Genomic DNA, 8,331 nt, shown 5'->3' on the forward strand with positions numbered 1-8,331 from the left:
ACAGCTGCCACACTGCACCCACCAGAGCCCTTCCCAGCCGCTTGTCTCCTAGGAGATTCTAAATCTTTAAATTTTTAATTTTAAAAATGTGTGTGTGTGTGTGTGTGTACGTGTGTGTGCAGGCTCATGCATGTTACAGTATGTGTGGGGTCAGAGGACAAGAGACCTCCACTGCCATCTTGTTTTGAAGCAGGGTCTCTTGTTTTAGCTGCTGTGTACACCAGGTTAGCTGTCCCCCTAGCTTCCAAGGACGTGCTCATCTCTGCCTCCCACTGCACTGCCAGCGTGCTGAGATTATAGAGACACACTCTCGCTTCGGCTTCCTGGGGGTTGCCGGCATCCAAACTCAGTTCCCTCACCTGTGCAGGTACTCACCCGCCTTCTAGGCGGTTCTCTAGCTCTCAAGCTGACAGTGGAGATTACCATCATACGCCAGCAAATTACCTGAATCCAGGAGGAGTTCCGGACTCTCTGATGTGTAGTCAAGGGGAACAGATGTCGCATGGAACCTGTGACTTTGGACTAGCGTCTGAACTGGGACAGCCATCTAGGACTGAGCCCTTACCCTGTGGGATCTGATATTGTCTTCAAGCAGATAGCACAGGGGCTGAAGTGAATTATAGGATTCTGTATTAGGTGGGGTTCTCTACAGGAACAGAACTGATATTAAAAGGGACTTATTAGACTGACTTACAATGTCTATCTCACAATGGAAATACCAAGGATCAGGTAGCTGTTTATCCCGAAACTGGGTGTCTATGCTATCCCAGTCCGGTGCTGGAGTCTGGGAGGACTCCTAGAAAGTTGCTGGTTTTTAGTCTGTGTTGGAATCTTATCGCAACAGTGTAGACAAACTTGCCAATGAGTGAGGGAAGCAGGCAAGAGGCAGAGTTTCCTTTCTCCATGTCTTCCTGGGGCTCCCACTGGGAGGTATGGTCCAGATTTACCGGGGGTCCTCCTGCCTTAAACAATTAGATTAAGAAATTCTCTCACAGGCATGCCCAACAACTTGGGGTTTAGCTGATTCTAGATGTAGTCAACAGCCAAGATTAGCCATCACAGATGCCCAACTAGTATCACTGAATTACTTCATGTGTGGTGGGGTGGGGGCGGTTCCCAGACATCTGGATGGAGAAATGGTTCAATGATTAAGAGTCCATGCTGCTCTTCCAGAGGATCCAAGTTTGGATCCCAGCACCTAAATCAAGCAGCTCACCACTGCCCATAGCTCTAATTCCAGGAGATCTGACACCTGCTTCTGACTTTCACAGGCACCTGCACACATGTGGTATACATTCTCTCTCTCTTTCTCTCTCTCTCACTCACTCATGCGCACACACACACACACACACACACACACACACACATTTAAAAAAAAATCTCTGGGGTTGGAGAGATGGCTCCTTGGTTAAGAGCATACGCTGCTGTTTTGTACAGTACTGGAGTCTGATTCTCAGCCCCCACACCAGGCTGCTCACAGCCACCTGTATCTTCAGTTCCAGAGAGAGCCATCACCTCTGGCATGTGTGGGCACCACACTCCTATGCAAATACCCCTCCCCCTAATACACATAGTACATTAAAAAAATTTTTTTTGAGGCAGGGTTTCTCTGTGTAACAGTCCTGACTATCATGGGACTCACTTTGTAGACCAGGCTGGCCTCAAACTCAGGGATTCGCCTGCCTCTGCCTCCTGAGTGCTGGGATTAAAGGTGTGTGCCACCACCCGGTCATAAACTTTTTTTTTTAAATTCCCACATGTCTGGCCACAGAAATGTTCTGTTTTGAGTGTTGAGAGGCAGCACTCAGCCTACAGAACCACAATTCTGCATTTACAGGTAACCAACACTCACAGTTTCTGAACGTTGCCTGTCCTTTCTAGTTGATCAGCACAAAAGAACTTCACAAAATACTTGCTTGAATTTAGAACCAGTCACAGACAGTCTATTCTCCAAGGGTGCTCTGCTTGGCTCTCTACACCTCCCCATGCCTGGGCACTTGCAGCCTGCTCTGCGACCCAGCTGCCCATCCTCTGTTTGCCTTTAGGGTCCTCCAGAACAGAAGTGACAGTGGGTGACCCCCTTGCACAAACAAGCACTGGGTGAATAGCTTGCTATCCTGCCTCTGGGCATAGATTTGAATCCACCCCCCTGTCTCTCCCTATCCCAGGCTAGCTGTGAACAAGCCTGCAGCCAGGAGGGACCCTTCTGCTTTAGTAAAGGCATCTCCATTTGTTTTAGGCCTGCTGGGTAAATGCATGGCTTGCATTTGCATAGCACTTTGCCCACCCTTATTTTATTTGTTCCTCCCCACAATTCCTCCTCTCCTGCTGTGCAAATGAGGAGATGGTTAGATATGGCGGTGGCTCATTTACTGCCCTACCGGGAAGGGCTGCACGGGAGGGGCTGCACAGGCTTTTACCCCGCCTCAATCCCTAGGATTGTGGAGCAGGCAAGCCAACCGCCTTAGTCCAGCTCTGGCACCTGACTATGTTTGCGAAGGGTTCACAGCTCCGGATAACAGCATATGGCTTCTTCTATACAGAGCGGTTTCCCTCCGGGTGTCCCAGCTCCCTGTCTTCCTCCTCCTGCAGAGCTGGCTTGGATTTCAGAGACATATCTAGGCAGCTTCTTCTGAGAGCAGCCCCTGGGCTGCTGGTACAATGGGACTCTTGCAGAAGCTGATCAGGATGCTGTTATTCTTCACAGTTGCAAGGTCTGAAGTGGAGAAATGCCTGAGGCCCATCCTCCTGCCACCCCGGTCCCTCCGTAGAGACTGAATGGATGACATGACTTGTGAGTCTTTTTAGAATAGCTGAGACAGGAGAATTCCTCTGGTTACAAGCCACACCTTTCCCCCACTTTGATATCCGGAATTACAGAAGTGCTCAGTGCCTTGTGAGGGCTCCCTGGGTCTGGGATAGCCAGGCCCTAACTTAGGTTCCCGATTCATTGTACAAGACAGAAACAGGAGCCAATGGTCACCTGGAATTCTGGCCTGTCGTGTACCTCAGGCCTTGGAGGCGGCAAGTGAGCTAGGCAGGCGGAATAGGGGCAGACCTTCAACTGAAAACGCCTGACTACTCCCCTTATGGCTTGACAAGTTTTCCAGATGGGATTCGAGGGGCCAGTGAGCTCAATGAACTGCAGGTGCCTTGTTTGGGGGTTTCCCAAAAGTCACGTCTCAATAAGAACTGGAGTGATGGGGGCTTGTTTGGGGGTAGTGGTCACTGAATTGGGACTGAGGAAGGAGGAACAGTGATAGGAAAGGAAATAAGGTCACTGACGTGAGTCAGCCACTCTGCTGGGATCTTTAAGAAGAATAGAGGTTGGCTTGCTGTCATCCAGTGAAGGACAGGAGGTGGTGAGAGCATTGTGTGCTCCCCGCCCCCCACTTCTTGCCTGCTGTCCCTGGGCTGTTCATTCCATGTGCACTCTGATACATTGGATGTGGCCTAATGGACTTCTTGGGGGAGGGGGTCCAAGAAGAGCTTGGGGTGAGGCAAATATTGTGCACCCTAATAAACTTATCTGGGGTCAGAGAACAGAACAGCCACTAGATATAGAGGCCAGAAAGTGGTGGCACACACGCCTTTAATCTTAGCATTCCAGAGGCAGAGATCCATCTGGATCTCTGTGAGTTCAAAGTCACACTGGAAACAGCCAGGCGTGGTAACAAGAGCCTTTAATCCCAGGAAGTGATGGCAGGAAGCAGAAAGGTATTTAAGGCATGAGGACGAGGAACTAGGGCTGGTTAAGCTTTTAGGCTTTTGAGCAACAAACAATTCAGCTGAGATTCATTCTGGATGAGGACTCAGAGGCTTCCAGTCTGAGGAAACAGGATCAGCTGAGGAAGTGGCAAGGTGAGGTAGCTGTGGCTTGTTCTGCTTCTCTGATCCTCCAGCATTCACCCCAATACCTGGCTCCAGGTTCGTTTTTATTAGTAAGACCTTTCAAGATTTGTGCTACAGCTGTGGAAAATCTGTATGACATCTCCTGGATTCAGAAAGCAGGAATTGAACGGGCCATTGATCAGGCAGAACCCTGGTTCACTAATTCATCCATTTAACGAGCTGCTTTGTGAACCCTGCTGCTCACCAAGGATCATGCTGGGGTCCTTAGATACAGCAGGGGAGGGAACAGGAGATGACGGTCCTTGTGGATTTCTTCTGGATTCTCTTCCACCCTTTGTTCCAGTCCCAGTAGGCATGCCACAGGTGTGGAAAAGAAGTTATTTCCAGAATGCCAGAGTTTGTGCTGCTTGTCACCACAGAGGCCAATGAGCAGAGACCGGAATTGAATCTTTAAGTTACTCGTTATTCAGGGAGCTAGCAGTCCGAGAAAGCAACAGGTTAGTACCCCTAACTGCCTTATTCCTCATCAACAACGAGCAGGTTTTATGGTGTGGAAGTGGGTGGGCAAAACCAGTCAGTTGCTCCGAAGCTTGCCCCACCCCTCGGAGCCTTGTGATGTCTGTGAGTCTTGCCCTCTCCCTTCCTCCTGTGGATGTCTGGGCTCTGACACTTCTTGCAACTCTGAGTCTAGTGTGTTTGTGCTGATACAATCTTTGATGTTCCAGGGGCATCTGGGCTGGGGAGGGTGGGTGGGTGGTAGCTCAAAACAAACAAATCATCTAACAATGGGGACATATTAAGCTACTAATAACACGTATATGTGGATTTTCCCCCTAGAACATGGAGTAGAGATCTATTTAGTACAGAACATGCAAGCACCCTTATCCATCCTGTCTCTCACCTATCCTACCCCACTGTCAGCAGTAACTCTAGCATCTATAACATCTGTGTCATGTGAAGGACTGCAGCCCCCCCCCCCATGTCCCTGGTTGATGGACAGCACAGCTTTTTACTCATAAGAGAAATCTCCAGCACAAGGCTGTATACATCATAGCACATCGTATGCCACAGCAAGCACTTAAGACTTGATGTGACAATTTTCTGAAATATGCCTGTTTCTAGAACAAATATCACAGACAGAACACAAGTGGGAACAATATTAGAAAACATTTAAGTAATATCAGGTGGCCACGTGTAAGAACCATTTTTATTTTAAACCTCTTCATTTTAGGACAGGCGGAATGGCTGCTGGTGGTGGCGGTGTTGGCTTTGAGACAGGGTGCATTACATAGCCCAGGGGACTTTCAAGCTCATCATCCTCCTGCTTCAGTCTTCCAAGTGCCTCAGACTTGAGTTTGTCTCAATTCGAACAACTCCCCTGCCCCCAGCCCCACTTGTCTCAGAAAAATTTTCTCTGAAGACATTGCTGATTCTCTCTTGATTGTCCCTGGTCACTGGGGTGAGATCTGTCCAGGTTGGCCTGATCTGATTTCACCGTTGGGGAAGTAAGTGACACATGTGACGGAGTTAGTGCCAATCAGGCTCTTTAAGTTGGATTTTAAGCAGCTAAGAACTATCCATATGTCAACAGACAACAGTGGTTTATAAGGAGGAAACGAAACACCATCAACAGGGTCACAAACTCTTTAGGGTGGGATCAAATCGTAGATGACAGAGACCTAGAGTAGCCATAGTCAGGACTTCACAGACAGCCTTGCATTTGACCTTTGACCTCCCCATAAGCATATATTTCGGTGAACCTTGACCATGGTGAGTCCATTTCCAGAGCAGTTAAAATCCTGACAATTTTGGTAAAACAAAACAAAACAAGCCGGGCGGTGGTGGCGCACGCCTTTAATCCCAGCACTCGGGAGGCAGAGCCAGGCGGATCTCTGTGAGTTCGAGGCCAGCCTGGACTACCAAGTGAGTTCCAGGAAAAGGCGCAAAGCTACACAGAGAAACCCTGTCTCAAAAAACCAAAAAAAAAAAAAAAACAAAAAACAACCAAGTAGTCATCTTGATCATCTTGATTTTTAAGCCATTCGTTGTAAATGTTACCAAGATTAAGTCACTGTCTTGAGATAGCCTCTTGGTTTTAAATAGAGACTTAGATTCTAGCTTTGTATCGGTGTTCTGAATTTTGGCTTTAAGAATTTAATAACCTTCAGTTACATCCACCACTGTTAATTTTTGCCTTCCACAAACTTTCTGTGTACTTATGCTTCCTGGGTTTGCCCCTTAGTTTTCCTTTCTCCACTTTGGAAAAATCCAGTTCTTAATTGTTATGACAAACCCTTGTTTTATTACACAGAAATTTTTCTCTATAAAAAACAATATCTCCTTTCCCCTTAATTTCCTTATAAAATATATGCTCATATTTATATCATTTTTACATCTATTTCCCTCTCACCTGTTAGCTCCTTTTTACTTTATTTCTTTTCCTAATATCATGAGACAGGGCAGCAGATGAACAAATCTACTTATTAAGAGACAGTTGGGCCCAAGTAACATTTACAACCTAATGTGATAAATCAAGATCACCTGTCGACATACCGACAAACTAGAAAGGCTTTTGTCTGATGTAAGGCCCAGGCAGACTTTATTGCCACTTGGAATTTTTTTAAAAGGCAATTTTACACATTTTTTCCGTGTCTCACAAAAGTCTGAGAGTTACAGAACGTTATAGCATAGCAAAATCTAGCCAAGAAAGCAGAAGTTCTGGTGACCTGGGGTAGAAAGACTTTTAGTATGGGCAAAGGCCCAAAGGAAAGAACAGATCGAGGACTGGCCATCTTCAGGCGCTTTCTCTGGAATTAACCTTTTGAACACAAAAGGCTTCTGCTCCTCTGAGGAAAGAGAGGGGACAGCAAGCCAGTGCCTTTTCTTTCCACAGAGGCATAAGTTAGTTAGAGCAATAATTTAGAACATGCCCAAAGATGCTGTTCAAGGAATGGAGGCTAGGACACCCATTCTAAAAGTTAGAACTCTGAGATCAATCAGACAGAACAAAAGAAAACAGGAAAGTATCTTTAATTCCAAAGCCACAATCCAGGAACCAAGTAGAAAGGAACCAGACAAGCCTTAGTCCAGCCACCAAATCAGGAGTTATAGCCAATCAAATTGTTAGACGTGAGTGACAGCTACTTGGGGTTTTCCTGGTCCAAATTCCAGCACCCTCCTGTCCAGGCCAATTTTGAATTCTACAGAATAACTTTATGAGTTACCAGAGTCCCAAAGCTGCACATAACATAGATCCTGGAGTTGGTGCTGCCCATCACTACAGGGACCAATGAGCAGACTTGAGAATGGAGTCTTCAAGTTGTGATTTGTTCAGAGATCCAGCTGTCTGAGGAGGCAGAGAGTTGACACCTTAAAAGCTATTTTACATCTCGCCTCCAGACAGAAGATTATACAGGAAGAAGGGATGAGGGGGAACAATGGGGATCAGTCATTCCAGAGCTCAGTCCTGCCCCTCTGATCAGGTGGTCAGCCACATCTCTGCAATTTGTGTTTTCTCTGTTCCTCTGATTATCACTTCTTGCACTCATCCCTGGCTGTGTGGATGTCTGGGTTCATGCTCTTCTGGAAACCCTGAGTCTAATTAGTATCTGTCAGAATAAGCCTTGTCCTCATGCAGGGCATCTAGGCAGGTGGGGTGGTGGTAACCCAGAACAGCAAGTCACTAACCAACCCTGTGTATGTGCTAAGCTGTCAATTGCATGCATGTACACATTCCTTTCTGCAATATGGTTATAAATGTAGACTATAGGAGTGGCCCTATCATTCCATCTTGCCCCTATCAAACATCGGATTACAAGGCAGAGGAAATCAAGAGAGGGAAGTTCTTGCCAAGTATAGGAATATGATCAGTTGCTTTGGATTCAGGAAGGACTCATGGAAGAAGCTCAAGAAAGTGGCTTTCAAGAGAGGTAAGAGGCAGGGGGTAAGCCTCAAGCATTCACAACGGTCTGGAACATGGTGGGATCAGGAGGTGAGGGTTCATCTCATCAAAGGGGAGTAAGATATCCCAGTGGGGGCTGGAGAGATAGCTCAGAGGTTAAGAGCACTGACTGCTCTTCCAGAGGTCCTGAGTTCAATTCCCAGCACCCACATGGTGGCTCACAACCGTCTATAATGAGATCTGGCACCCTCTTCTGTATACATAATAAATAAATAAATCTTTTTAAAAAAAGATATCCCAGTGGGAAAGTATAGCACTTTGCTGTAAATGTTGGCTAGGCTGACAGGATCCATTATCCGTGTGTCCTTAAGTACCATTTAACTGAATTAACTTCTGCAAACATACAGTGTGGCTGGTCAGCGAGGATGCTACTAAGCCAAGAATGGGTGGCCATTCTCCAATTTGTTTGTTTCACATTTGAAGAAAGAGACTTTAATGTGGCAGGAGTAATGGAATCGGCCCCAAAAAGACTGAGGCAAGGAGGGACTGTTGGAAGGACCAGTGTAGGTGAGAGTTGA

This window comes from Peromyscus leucopus, chromosome 1 (assembly GCF_004664715.2).
Source record: "Peromyscus leucopus breed LL Stock chromosome 1, UCI_PerLeu_2.1, whole genome shotgun sequence".
In the NCBI taxonomy this organism is placed as follows: domain Eukaryota; kingdom Metazoa; phylum Chordata; class Mammalia; order Rodentia; family Cricetidae; genus Peromyscus; species Peromyscus leucopus.